A 16052-nucleotide genomic window follows, 5' to 3' on the forward strand; every position below is an offset into this window, starting at 1 on the left:
CACTGATCAAATATTGCAGTCGTTATTGTAGCTGGACCTGGTAGAAAACAGTATAATTAGTCTAATTAGTCTAATTAGTCAGAATGGAAAAGGTCAGTAGATTGGAGTAAGAGAGGATTTACAAATTGAGGCAATTTATTAAAATTTAAAGTGTATAATACTTAATAGGAGTGCAGTAATAATAAATAGTAAAATTATTAGAATGACATTCAATGTATTGATGATTCCCATCTGACATTAAAATTTGAAGAAAGCTCCGATCAAATTATTTCCTGCAGAGGACCCAAAAATCTCAGTTAAAGAAATTACAAAAACTAAAATCCTACCAGTGGTCAGGCCGACCAGTAGATCACAAATAGCCAAGTTAACGTAGAACAAGTTGTTAACATTACTCGTCTTCTCCAGGGTTGTCAATGCTCGGAGTAGTAGGGTGTTGAAGAGGACGATGAATACCTTGAGGGGGGAAATGGGTATTTCTGGTAGAAAATGCAGCTTCTATATTATTTGGATGGTTGTCAACTGTCATGATTATGTGTATGAGTGAGGATATTTTTATTTGATCCTTACGGCAACTGACTGATGCGTCGCAGTCATGCCATTACCAACAATGCTTAATTATGCAATATGAATAACTTTCTTACCTCGGTACCAGAATGAGTACAAATCAAGAACAGCCTTGCTTCTAGGTTCTCGTCTAACACCGGTTCCATGCCTTCTGTAACGTTTACTCTGCAGTTTGTGGGGGACTCTCGTATTAGTCCACCTTCGTAAGGAGTGAAGGAGTCCACTTGTAGCTGCATATATGTCACATGACAGTGTTACATTAATTACTTGGGTGCCATAGTAGCTGGAGTTTGATGCAAGTTAGTTTTGGGTTGATGGGGTTAGCGCCCTAACTTTATGGTTATGAGCTGGAGTTTGATGCAAGTTAGTTTTGGGTTGATGGGGTTAGCGCCCTAACTTTATGGTTAGGAGCTGGAGTTTGATGCAAGTTAGTTTTGGGTTGATGGGGTTAGCGCCCTAACTTTATGGTTAGGAGCTGGAGTTTGATGCAAGTTAGTTTTGGGTTGATGGGGTTAGCGCCCTAACTTTATGGTTAGGAGCTGGAGTTTGATGCAAGTTAGTTTTGGGTTGATGGGGTTAGCGCCCTAACTTTATGGTTAGGAGCTGGTGTTTGATGCAAGTTATACAAATTATACTGATGTGACCATTCGACATGTCAATATAGAAATTACGATTCTTTACTGGAATTGCCGCTGACATCGAACACTTTTGACAAAGGCCAAATCCCCAGATGGCACTCGTGAAGAACCAGTCCAACCAATGGGTACTGGAAAATAAATAATTCTTACCAATAAAGAATCTTCTAATTCTTCTAACTCACGGTTACATGTTTTTGCAAGAACAAAGATATTGTAAAAAAGTGTATTGCTCAAAGAAATGTGTGTTTTGCAACATTTATTGTGTCTGCCGAAAGTTTTATTTGTAAACATGAACAATGAACAGCCGGCCTTGAAATCATTGAGAAGGTCCCGTCACTAACTCAGACTTCCCCGCTGCAGTTTCCCAATAACATTTACAGGACCACGATATGATGAATGACTGAAGCTGACGAGTGAACTATAATATACTCTGCTGTAAAATAAAAAGGTGTACATTTTTATTGTTAACGAGGGAAAATGGTTTCGTTTTCCTGGCCAAAATGAATCTCTTACAACAAACAACTACAACTGTAAATGCACTTGTAAAATACATTGAAATTAATCTGCCCAGTACAAACAGTAAATAAAATTAAAATTAAAAATTATTAAATTAAATTAAAATCTTTAAAATTCTGCTCGTAACGTAAAGCTTAACAGCAAATTTGGTTGAACGTTGAATACCTCATTCACCTTTTTAATAAGCAGAAAAAAAAAATCAATCAACTGATTTCAAGAAATTGTTGTTTATGTCCAAATAAAAAAACTCTTTTATCTTTACAGATTGCGCAAAGACCTAAAAATGCTTTTTACGGTTTTTGTGTCCGATGAAATACAAATTGTTGATCAAATCTGTGTAACATTTTTATATAATAAATATATAAGTTTAGGGTTTGGAATTTGGTTAGGGTATAATAATTTTGTCTCAACCTAAAGCTAACTCTAATAGTCTAATATATATTTCGCACCGACAAATCACCCGCCGTAGAGTCTCATGCTGTTTAGTCTCGGACCTGTTTCGTAACGTAAAGCTTAACAGCGAATATAGTTGAACGGTGAATAATCAATTCATTTCTTTTTAATAAGCAGAAAAAATCAATCAGCTGATCAACTTGCAGTTGCAAGAGATGATCGTTTATGTGCCAAAACTCGTTTATCTTTGCAGATTGCGCAAAGAACACTGCTAGTTACCATGGTAACTCGTTTATCTTTGCAGATTGCGCAAAGACCCAAAATGACCCCATTTGGTTGTTCCCATATCCAGAAAGTCGGAAGATGGGCGAATGATCTACGAGGGAATTTTGGTGGTAATTTGGTGTCAAAAGAAAATTTTCTGAATACCTGAACTTTTAAAACTTTTTAAGGTCATAAGAAAATTTTTTGGGGGCTAAACATTGAACTGCGAATAAATTTAATTCTCTCTGGATATGGGTGCTTGTTTCTGTACTATGAAATACGAATATCAAATCTATGCAACATTTATACCGGGCTGCATTAAGGTACTTACTTAAAGAAATCATCGATACATTAAGCTGACATACAATTGGTCTTAACGTTAATCAATTATTTTATATGTACGATGATAAAAAAGGAGGATGCAGTGAGCTAATATAGTGAGCATCTACATGATGCTTAGATAAAACAGCCTATGCCATCACTCAAATCACTGACGCAGTTTCTGTTTGATGATCGGGAACTTTAGATAAACTTTAGATAAAACAGTCTACGCCATTACTGACACAGCTTTCAATTAATAAACAAGAAACTTCGGTGCAATCTTCGCATACTGATATAATATATCGTGATGAGGTTGAGATTCTCATTAACATTTGACACATGTTTTGATGTTCAGCAGTGAAACTTAAAGAGCTTGAGAGCATGAGAACCTACCCCACACTTAGCAACCCCACACAGTTACCATAGTTACACTACCAGTTACCATAGTTACCATGAGAACCTACCCCACAGGCTTTATAACCTTTATTGCCAGGATCATTATACTTCAAACTAACGATTAAATGGTCAAAAGTCTGACTGCAAATGTGATACTTTTGATCATATCATACGCAACCTTCGTGTTGGTCATGCTGGGTCAGGAGTGTGTCCTAACCTATGTCAAGTGTCTACTGGACTTGATGGCTTTCACTTGGAATGCATGGCTGCATTAAATAACAAGCTATTAATATAATGATATAAAACAGTACGTAATGTTGCCTTTATTCGGACTCTGCAAATTTTATAATTATAGCATGAGTAAATTCAAACAAAGAAAAAAGAGGTTAGAACGGCAATAAATTAATCAATCAAAGCTTTTTCACGTCAAAAATGTGTGCCACCATTATGAAAGTAAAAAGATCTCAATAATATTCTCCAGTAATATGGACACCACATTGAAAGAAAAACTGGTCGAAATAAAATCCTCCGCATTGCACCAAATGGAAAACCAACGAATTATAAATAAAAGCACAAAATCATGACATCTTACCCCTCCGTTATTGAACGGAGTTAACAATTTCTGATAGCAATAAGGTTAATGCGGTCTCCACGTGCCTGAGTACTAACCCTATAACTATCAATCTCTCTGCGATTGGTTTCCTCCGATCACGTGGCTGCATCAGAGGAAGGTTTTGATTGTTTCACGCTTTCTTGTAATTAATCATTCGGAGGTGAGTAGAGAACTTTCTGTACGTTCTTTCAATTCAATCATCTCTCAAAAGCCATTATAAAATTTGAAAGCGTTCTTTGCTTCAAAAGTTTACCAGCCATCGACATTATTAGTTGGAAGGAGTTATATGTAATATTAATATAATACAGGGTGGGCCCACCCTGTTCAATAATGATATAATTGTATGATATCATAATAATATAATACTATAATAATGCAATATAATAATATTATGATACAATAGTAAAAATAATTTTATGAGTCTTACATTGAACATAGAATTTGATGGATTGTTAATCAACATTTATACCTATAGTGTATAATGGCAGACGGTGGCCATCCGAGCACATGGTTTTATTGTGAATCTAAAAACTGATGGACGGGGTGAAACATATGATTCTGACAAATATGGTTTTCCTCCCCACCGCTACCAAGATCTAAAAGAAGTATATTCACTATTCAGTTGCCTCCCCACAATTACCCAGATCTATAAGAATTGTTACCTTCCCAGTTCCCACCAATACCCGGATCTATAAGAAGTATATATTCAGTTGTCATACATCGTTAAGATGACAGCTATGGTGGCAAATATTTCCATTCATTACGAGTAGAATATCGTTTTAATTGAGTCTGTGACTTGCTCACTCTAACCAGAGACGATCAGAAATTTGCCTGAAACAAGCTTTAATTTCTGCTAATGAAAATGGTGCGGTTTAGAAGCGCCAATAGCGTGGCTCATGTCTAGCACCTGGGGTATATTGACATCAAATGTAAGGTTGTCTAGGGGATTGATTGTGGTTGCTAATGTGTCTACGTGCAGGTAGAATCTAATAACATGAACAATCTATCATGTTTATGATTTAGAGATTAAGGTTGTGATAGAACATAATAGCCTCCCAAAATCTGTTAAGGCCTAGTTTGAGTTTCGTCTACATTAAAAATACTCAAGTAAACATTTTGGAAAAATAAGTTCACTGAGCCATGCAAAAATGTTACACTCCCTATAATCCCCTCCAACCCTACCAATGACTGCTCCCTGCAGCTAACACTTTGTTGGAGAAGCAGTGAAGCGGAAGTAGGCTGCAAGAGGGGGGGGGGGGGGGCTGCACCCTTAAGAGCATGAAGTACTGTCACAGTCGTACAAACAGTGTTTGTTCATTGTTGTTCTAATAGCACTGACAAATTTCCTGATAAGTCAGATTATTAACAGAGTGGAGAGGCTTCAGCCAATCAGGTTTGGGTATTCCAATCACGTGATAGCAATTGACCAATAAGAGACTAGTATAGAGGTTACATGATGTGTTTAAAATACCAATGGGAGGAGCTGGAGGTTCGGTATTACTCCTTTATATTACTTCACAATCAGTAAATAAATCAGATCACAGAGCGTCATGTATGCACTTTTGTCACTGCTTCTGATCAGTTAATGATGAGATTGTATTGTCGGTGAAGTTGTTTTGCTTTCTTCTTTGGTGGCCTGATTTGGTACACGTACTAAAGTTCGACAAGAGAACTTCGACTATCGACCTAGAGTGCGCTACTTGGACTCTAGTTCGGCACAAAACATTTCTTTCTAGCTGTCAAAAATTCTTAATAATGGAAATTTCATAGATCTACACTCGTATCTAACAAAGAAATTTTAAATATCATGGTGCCTTGGTGTTCATGTTGATAAGATATAATTTATTACGTAGTAAGTTACTTGTAAAATACCAACAAATTACTGGCACTCACTTAAGAATAATTACCAATTGCACTTTATAATTTATCCGTCTTATCTTATCCCCGTCAAAAGTATTACCGGTTTATTAATTTCCGGTTAAATTTAATTCAGTTTTCAACGGGAGGGGTTAACTTGAAATAACCACCGAGATTGTTGTTGTACGTAGGCCATTTTTATTCTCCAATAGTTACTGCCATACATAAATGTTTTTTTTCAGGGTAATTTACTTTTTAATAATTCGAAAACGCTAATTAAAAGTATTTCATTTCACTACAAATTTTCTGTAAGTACAAAGTGAATATAAACCATTAAACCTGAGCTTTTGATGTCGCTATCAAATCAGCAGGTACATACATACAATCACATTTCTACTATTTCGAGCATTTATAACGAAAAGAAAAAAGTCACAATTATTTAACAAGTAAATCGCAGATGAATTTTTGGATCACCCTGTTATCCTAATAAATAACAGCGAAATAAACAGCCCTTTTACTTATATGTTTCAAGAACCCCTTCCAATAAATTATAAAACCGTTTAGTATTACGTAGCGAGGGAGGATCAAAGCTTGATTTTCTGAAAGTATCAGATAAACTTTGAGTACATGAGTGCATTGAACCTACCTCTTGAACCTATTGAGCATTGGCTATCTAGCATTGGCTAGACTTCCAGCAAGTTGGAAGTGGGATTTTTTATTGTCGACTATTATAATCGCTAAATGAGTGCAGGTCAGGAAGCGTTTTTCTTGAAAATGAACCGTTTATAAAAGATTACAAATCGCTAACGGCATGGTTTTTAAATAGTCGGTTATAATCCTAAATACAGTACATGACGCATCGGTTAGACTTCATTTAGTTTAGTAAATGAGTTTTGCTCGGCTTCTAAAACCTGGAACAATGATATCATTGCAGCAGAATTGAAGTTTCAAATATTAAAAGAAACGAATTATTAATATTAAGTTAGTGATCTTATATATGCTTTTTCTGTTTGAGATTTGAATAACGTTACTGTAATGTTTCAAATTATATTTTAAATGTTTAAAAAATATATATATGTTCAAAATGTTCAAAATTATAATCTCCTGTGGGGACTGACCTTTATTTACTCCTTCTTAAATCTTATAGTTATATGATTATTGATTATATAAAGCGCTGATTGTAAAACTTGTATTTGTCCTACGGCTGCACTTTCTCTAAGTCTAAGTCATTTAAAGTAGTGCTGTTTAAAGCCTAAAGGAAGTGTATCTAAATGCAGATCTCTGAGGGACTACGTAATTTAAATTGAACACAAGCATGAGGATTGAAATATTCGTTATACTGTTATACTACACTAACATTATGAGAGCGTCAAATTATTCATTATACTTATGACTTAGTATTAAAAGTATTAATAATTGTATTAAAACCTAGGATAAGAGATATAACCCATGCTATTGATAGCCACATGACACATCGTGCCGTTACAATTGCAAGCTACCTACAGCTATGAGTTTGATTTCTACTAAGGAATATACAACGGCTACCTATAATTTGTGAATCCAGCTGTAATAAACGATAAAATGTACATTTCAACATTTATAACTAATCTTTATTTTAAATAAAATCTGTAGCATAATGGTCCCCCGGCCCAGTACCACATAAAGCAATATAGGTAAAATACATGTAAATAGATGATCGTTATAGCTCACTACTCAAGCTGACGTTGGGTATTATATGAAATTGACAAGTCAGTAATGATGGTATTAAGCCGCGCAATTGCCCCGAAACAATCCAGCGTATAATCTTAAGATTGATGGCGATCATGAAGACATGAAAACAACGTATCTCTAGGCGCGACCCGCTTGTGACTCCACTAGTTTCAGCTGCAGCTGTGAAATTAACTTTAATCTAGTCGAGTCACAAGCAGGTCGCCTGATCGAGATACAACGTTTTCATGTCTTCATGATCGCCACCAATCTTAATATCCATACTTTCTACTTTAATTAATAAGGTGGGGACACATTGTCAGCCAGTGCATGGGGAAGCTGTCAGAATTAAGCTACACATCTTGACAAGTTCGGGTCTGAACGGATATTGAGCTCAGGACTCTGGTGACGTCATAAAGGTGCTATAACTACTACATACTGGTGCACACTGGACTACGATCCACAATGTACTTCAATATGTTGCAATAATCTCTGAAGTTATTAACTGACTTCCCCGTAGCAAGAACTAAAATGGGAATTAAGACATTTACCCAACAATGAATATGACAATTTAAGCTTCTACTTCTGGCCTATTTAAGTATATAACTGTTTATGACCTGAAAGTAAAACTTATTTATAACTTAGTTTATAAACTATAATATAAGTTTTAATATCCAGATCTATAGTTTCAGTTTAACACAGCAGGAATCAGTACCGTGTCCAGATCTATAATTTCAGTTTAACACAGCAGGAACCAGTACCGTGTCCAGATCTATAGTAATTTCAGTTTAACACAGCAGGAATCAGTACCGTGTCCAAATCTATAGTTTCAGTTTAACACAGCAGGAATCAGTACCGTGTCCAAATCTATAGTTTCAGTTTAACACAGCAGGAATCAGTACCGTGTCCAGATCTATATTTTCAGTTTAACACAGCAGGAATCAGTACCTACCGTGTCCAGATCTATAGTTTCAGTTTAACACAGCAGGAATCAGTACCGTGTTCACATATAAAAGTTTAGATAGGGTAACAATAAACACGACTTTTGTCCGACAACGACTTTTGTCCGAACCCTCTAATTTCGGATTCAGACAAGAGTCACTGTCGGACAAAATTCGCCCAATCCTAGATACCTCAATCTTATAACATCTCTCTCCTTCGTTAGGAGTAAGGGCATGTTCATCCGTTTATGATACATCGCCTATACTACACGTGGGTGAACAAATCCGTGCATCAGCTTGAGCTGGAGACTTCACAGGTCACTTCCGGGTGCAGGGAGAGCAACAAGTAATCAAATTTGAGCCGAGCAACGCTCAATAAAATTACCTAGCAACCAGTACCATGGTCTAAGGTAAAATGACCATGGATAGAGCCGAGTACTTTAGTACGTGCTGAAACTTGCACATGCACTAAGAGAGTAATAAGAGAGTAATAAGAGAGTAATGGAGTGGGAGGAACGTATCCTGGCAGCGCACAACCCTGAGACCTGCAGACCACGCGCGCAATGGTCAGGCTTCTTGGATACCATGCTGGACTCTGCTGGGATCATGTAGCGATATCAGCTGCAATTATGTGATTGGGAAAACAAAATCAGATTTCAGTGATGTTGTACAAAAATGCATGCACACTGCACAGCGTATAACTGTATTACAAAACAATGAATAAAGGGTGTTGAGCAATCTGTGGTCAAAAGTGACAAATTTTATTGTTTTTTTTGGGTTGTCTGCAAATAAAAAAGTATAAACTTTCTTTGCGAATATATTAATACTATTTTGTGTTACTGTTTATCCTTTAATCGGGAACTGAAAGTAGTATCCGGTATCGTTTACCACTGATATCTCGTCAAGTCACACAATTTAATGTTGCCTCCGTTTTTTTCTGAAACAGCGGCATATAACTAAATGGTTCAGCGGCCTTGTGCGGGTCACATACCTAATTGATTCCAGGTAGTATTCACACAGCAAACACAATACATACCTATTTGATATCGTATCAGGTTTCGTGATCTAGTTTCTGGCCGTATCCTACTATAAATATCTGGATAGATACTGTATTGGGGAGATGTCCCCTTGTGACAGTGATTCTAGGTTTTGATTAGTCAATACTGGTTGCTTATCGCTCAATGCTGGTAGCTGATCGCTCAGTGCTGGTAGCTTATCGCTCAATGCTGGTAGCTGATCGCTCAGTGCTGGCTGCTTATTGCTCAATACTGGTAGCTGATCGCTCAATACTGGTAGTTGATCGCTCAATGCTGGTAGCTGATCGCTCAGTGCTGGCTGCTTATTGCTCAATACTGGTAGCTGATCGCTCAATGCTGGTAGCTGATCGCTCAGTGCTGGCTGCTTATTGGTCAATGCTGGTAGCTGATCGCTCAATACTGGCTGCTTATCGCTCAGTGCTGGTAGCTTATCGCTCAATGCTGGTAGCTGATCGCTCAGTGCTGGCTGCTTATTGCTCAATACTGGTAGCTGATCGCTCAATACTGGTAGCTGATCGCTCAATGCTGGTAGCTGATCGCTCAGTGCTGGCTGCTTATTGCTCAATACTGGTAGCTGATCGCTCAGTGCTGGCTGCTTATTGCTCAATACTGGTAGCTGATCGCTCAGTGCTGGCTGCTTATTGCTCAATACTGGTAGCTGATCGCTCAGTGCTGGCTGCTTATCGCTCAATACTGGTAGCTGATCGGTCGATGCTGGAAGCTGATCGGTCATAATGGCAGAAACGTGTCAGAAGAGATATGGTTCCAGTATCCAGATCTATAGGTCCTCATTGCAGAGATATTGCGTACCAGGATCTTGTACTTGATACTACATATACTACAATACTTGTATACCCTGTTTGGAATCACGCGTCTCATCTTCATGACGAGATTAGGTTTTTTATAACTGATGCTGGCTCTAATGCTCTAATAGACCATGGTAAGAAATCGTGTTCTTTCTAAAAGTAAAAGAAACTTTTCGTATCACTTATATGTTTTAAATAATCCCGCTCCACATGTCCTTAGCTCATACGTTTTGTTTGACCGAGAACCGCGGTTACCGGTTAGTTAAAGGTGATATAAGGAAGTAAGGATATATACTATATAGTCCATATTGTTAAGATCATGTAACGTAAACTAACAGCTACATTTCCTAAGCTTCCCGGTCATCTCACGTTTCATGACATCTTATATTGAGGATTTAAACATCCCCGAGTTTTAACATCCGATTCTAATTTAATGCCACTGTACTCCTTAGAACGGAATCACCCTCAATACATCGGTTTCTAATTGGTGCTATGCTGCAGTCTTGCTGCTTTAAAATTGGTGTGGCTTTCAGTGACTTGATACCGAATAATGTGTGCAGTAATCTTGTCGATATTATACTCTTGCCGATGTTGGTCTTCTATCTACTATAAGTCAACTTTTAAAATAATCATCATCACACTTACTGCTATTAATAGTTCATTAAATTATCTGACATTAATTGACATTCTAGTCGCCACATTTGCTATAGTTATAGTATAATTTGTAGTGCTTTATGCATAATAAATCTTGAGCGCAGAGCCCGATCGGTTTTATTTTGCATTTATTTTTGTTCATCTACAAACTCCTTGCCGGAACTTAAGTAAGACAGGATTTAAAGAAATCGTATCAACATTATTAATTTCTATAACTCCTAAAATTTCTCTGTCGAAAAACTGCTTTCATCTTTTCATATGATCACTGACCGCCGCTTCTATCACCAAACTTGTTGACAGATTTGATTTGCACAAATTACAGCTGAAATCTCCAAATCATACAATTTCTCAATGTTAAAATCAACGTATCACTATCATAAGCATAAGGTGTTCATAAAATATAACATTTACAATAAGTGACATAACTGAATCAATATCATGTAACAGTATATCCACGAAAACTGAATCCAGGACGAGGAAATTATTAAGATGTTTTAAAGGCTGTTTACCCAGGACCTGGATTGCGGAAAGGGTTTATCTCTTGGCACTGGCGCCTCTTTTGTTAATTTGTCCCTTAAATTATACAATATACTTTTAATATGTTTTTTGAGATCCTAGTTTTAATAGTCTGTAATACCCTTCTTATCTCTGACCTGGTTGCTAGGTAACTGGTTGCTAGGTAACTGGTTGCTAGGTAACTGGTTGCTAGGTAACTGGTTGCTAGGTAACTGGTTGCTAGGTAACTGATTGCTAGGTAACTGGTTGCTAGGTAACTGGATGCTAGGTAACTGGTTGCTAGGTAACTGGTTGCTAGGTAACTGGTTGCTAGGTAACTGGTTGCTAGGTAACTGGTTGCTAGGTAACTGGCTGCCATCCTAGTTTTTATATGAGCTTATCTTGTTACCCGAGCTTTGTTTCGAGAGCACCTCAGACTATATTGATAATTAATTGAGAGTCAACGTCAGATAAGGGCATCGGTCAGACTTGTGTAAAATATAAATCAAAATTATATTCTTGCGTTTTATTTAATATATTTTGTACGATCAGCTAGTTTGAATTGCACCAAAAATAACCGATTCTATTACTTTGTGTTTTTTGTATAGTTCTCTAGACACTAATTATATCATAGCCAGCTAGTTCAGGCCCTCTAAATACTACTAGTTCAGTTCCTGGGTTCCCCAAACCGTTTAAGTATCAGGGTGAGCATTTTACAGTAGGTGTTAACTGTGAAAACGTTACTGGTAATGGTTGTTGTCATGGTAATGGTTGTTGGTTGCTATGGTGGTTACAACTTTACAAGGTGCCAGGTTCTCACTAGGACCTTATTATAATTAGTTGTATCACAGCTCTGAGCAGTGAGCAGTGAGCAGTGAGCACTCTCTTTCATCTTCTCTAAGTATCAGGACCCTGTGTAATCGGAAGGTAAATGTGAGGAGTTCCACTATATTAATATAGCTAGAACGCAAACTCACTATTTTGAAGGATTTATAATGTTGAAAACTTGAAAGGTTGTTTTGTAACTTGAGTCTTGAACGCAAACTCACTATTTTGAAGGATTTTTAATGTTGAAAGGTTGTTTTGTAACTTGCTGGTATTGGTTGTTGTCATGGTAATGGTTGCTGGTATTTCTGCGGGTTCAGTGTGGAATCTTTTCGGATTTTGTGGTTCTATGTTTCAGTCTCCTGATCATGATATCACTTTCTAATTGTAGAGAGATAGGATTTTCTTAAAAAACTTAAAATAGCTTTGTCTAATAGAATAGGGCAAGGGTTGATTAGTTTATCATAACCAACAATCGAGTTTATTTTCGTTTTCTTTTTAAAACGGGGCATAAAACTTTAATTGAACTCTGTCTAAAAAAGTAAAGGGCACGAGTTAACAAGTTCAGCGGGATAACAATGGGGGTTGTTTTTGTCTGTAATATGATTACCTTTGTTGAAGCTGTCTGTTTGGCTACTTTGTTGGGTTATACTTTAGTAAATACCGTGTAAATAATAATATCATACTCATTTTGTAACGATCTTTATAATTTCTAATCTCTAATTTTCTAATTCCTAATTTCTAATTTTATTTCTACTCATTCTGATATATATATTTGTCTTTGGATATAGTTTCATTCATTTCGTACGTCTGTTCAATCGATTGTCTCCGCTGAGCTGTGTTTAAAATTGTAAAAATGAGATCTCCCATCATTATAGGTCGTAACACTAACAAGGCTAAAACCCAACCACCTAAACCATCAATCGTATCACGACTAAAGTAAGTAATAGTTAAATAGTTAATTAAAGTAAGTAATAGTTAAATAGTTAATTAAAGTAAGTTAGTTAAATAGTTATAAGTTAAATAAAGTAAGTAATAGTTAAATAGTTAATTAAAGTAAGTAATAGTTAAATAGTTAATTATAGTAAGTAAGGAAGTAAGTAAGATTAAAGTAAGTAATACAGATAATCAGTACAGCATTAAAGTATATACCTAACTGGTTGGAAATTAAAATCAACGTCATAATCTAAACCAGGGGGTCCTTTCCGAAATGAAACTTAAGTTCTTACTTAGTTTAAGTAATCGCCAAGTAAAATCATGTTTGTCCTTACCGAAACACTACTTAAGTAAAGTGCAGCGTTTCCGAAACTTTTACTTAAAGTGTTTACGAAACGCGTCAAAGTTACAAATTTACACGTGCAAGTAACAAATGCGCGCCTAAAATGCGCGCAAAAACTCTGATGACGTAATTCGTCATGCAATTGCTTGTTGGTGCGATCACGTGCTTGTTGGTGTGCCATGGATTTTGTTATCATGAATATAACCATTCATGTTGAGTTGAATTTGATATCGCAATTTGAATTTGATAATCAATAAATGTTAATTTTATGAGTTCTAATATTCACTATTGAAATTCGAATCTGCACTGTGATTAAATCTGAATCTCCCTAATTTGTTTCCTCGTAGTGTTACCATGAGTGTGGCCGGCAAACAAAGAGCACGCTCGTTTACTTCTGAAGAGAAGACTTTACTGTTGCAACTTGCTAATGCTGAGAAAGCTTATTTGAAAGGTCGCTTCGGGCCAACTATAACAAAGAAAGGGAAACAAGGAAAATGGAAAATACAATGAAATTTGGGATATTAAGTAAAAACTTACAATTCTAAGGTTGGTCTGAACCAAACTTAAAAAAATTAGCAAAAAATGAAAAATTGGAAGCAACTTAAGTAAAAAATAGCTCTTAAGTTGAAACTAAGCAAAAATCGAAGTAAAAACTTAATTCAAAAATTTTGCTTGAAAATTTGCTAACTTTGTTACTTAAGTTGGTTTTCGGAACGGATTTTAGCAAAAAAGGGAAAACTAAGCAATATTTACTACTAAGTTTCATTTCGGAAAGGACCCCCTGGTCTTTAGCTGAGCATTAGAATGATTCATCCTGCATATTACCAAGTTGCCAATAATTATGATGCATAATTTAATTATTCGCGGTAAATTATTCTTCATTATTCATCCTTTCAGATTCTTCAAATTTGTCGTGTCTTTTTAAACTCTGTTTCTCTCTGCAGACCAAGATTAGAATTTAAAGGACTTGACGGAACTACACTCAACATGCTCCGAACTGCAGCCCTTAATGCTAACAACAACGCTTCCTCCAGTGACGATGACGTAAGTGCTCTATATTATTGATCCCTGTTTAGTGTTTATAGCTGTATACCTTACATCTGGGGGGGGGGGGGGGGGGGGGGGGGGGAGAGAGAGATTCCTGTGATTTATGACGATAATTGTTGTTTTTGTATCTCTGTGGATCACACTTTGACTTAGAGACACCAAATTGTAAGAATCATTCGAAAATAAAATAGAGAATAAAATCTTTATTGGATCTATTCGATATCAATCATCGATCGTTTAAAGCGACCGGAAAGAATTCAATATTGAAGAAAGATTCGAAATCAACTACTATACTTTTAGTTTTAAACTTTAAAATTTACACGATAAATAGATAATGGAGATTTACGATCATATGCTATTTCAATGAAACATCCTAATTTGATGAGGATGACCTGTCTTCTGTTATAAAGTTATAACAACTAATCTGTTCTCATGAGAATATTATGCAGTAACTAATCGTTAAGTCTAGTCTTTCTTGAGACGATGCATTTAGCTATTTCATTGCAACATTTCTCACGTTTATTAACGATGACGGTATGTGCTTTAAGTCAATGCATATCAAGTACTAAGTTTAAATGAGTCAAACGTTACCTGGGTATAAATTTACAAAAATGATCTGTCCTGGAAACAAAAAATCATGGCTAATTTTAACCGTGCAGAATTTTAACTGTGCATTGTTCGAACCGTGTTATTGAGTGTTGATGATAACCGATAATACGCGGCTTTACATTGTTCACTCTTTAAACATATTGTTACCACTTATAAAAAGACAGTGTATATTAGTACTTACCGTGTGTCTTTAACTCTTTAAGTCTACCGCTGCTCCGCCTACAGCTGCATTTCAAGTTCACTTTCCTTGCGTTTGATATTTGCTAGTGTTTCATAGTCTGGTCAATGCATCAGAAGGTGCGATCATGCACCAATTAGAGGGTAGGATGACATTCCAAATAAAAGAATGCTCTTCTACCCTCCGCTGCACGGTATGCACTTGGAGATTTATAGAAGAAGATGCTGGCCCACAGGGAGGAACCTTTTCTACAGTTCACAACTAAAACATCTATAGTTGTTGATTGTTCCTGATATTCATTCCTCGGGCATTCTTCGCTCTTACTTTAGACCCTATACCATGGCAGCAGCCTCCTCGTCAGCTTGGATCAGCTTTAATCTGTCCAGCGTCCGGGCACAGCTAGGTTCCCGGCCTTCCGACGTGGATTATCCCTGCTCAATATATTGTAAATCCTGGTTTCTTTATTTATAAGATTGATATAAATGTGGGATACATCAGGCCCAGAATTCGGATACGATGTGATGTAGTCGAACGTCTGAACAAACTGATACTCTACCGTTTCCTGTTACCTTAAGAACGACAAATTTACCATAAATTTAGTCAAACTTTTGACTTAAATTGTTGTAAACCAAATTTCATGTGACTAAATTTTTCGGCGACTAATTTTGAAGTAGACCAGAATTTTAGTAGAGCATATTATATGAATTTAATTTGATTGAGCTTACATTCTTTATCCTTTTATCATATGTTTATGATAAACAGTTAAATATCGCTAACTGTACAATGTACACTAACACAGGTCCCTACTGCACGTGTGAAAATAAGAAATTTTATGTTCTGATATGTTACTAATGTATGTATTGTTGGCTCGCCGTTTAGTTGGAACGTTCCCAGATCGAGAATATTCCTCCT

Source organism: Bolinopsis microptera, chromosome 7 (assembly GCF_026151205.1).
Source record: "Bolinopsis microptera isolate Bmic1 chromosome 7, MBARI_Bmic_1.0, whole genome shotgun sequence".
NCBI lineage: Eukaryota > Metazoa > Ctenophora > Tentaculata > Lobata > Bolinopsidae > Bolinopsis > Bolinopsis microptera.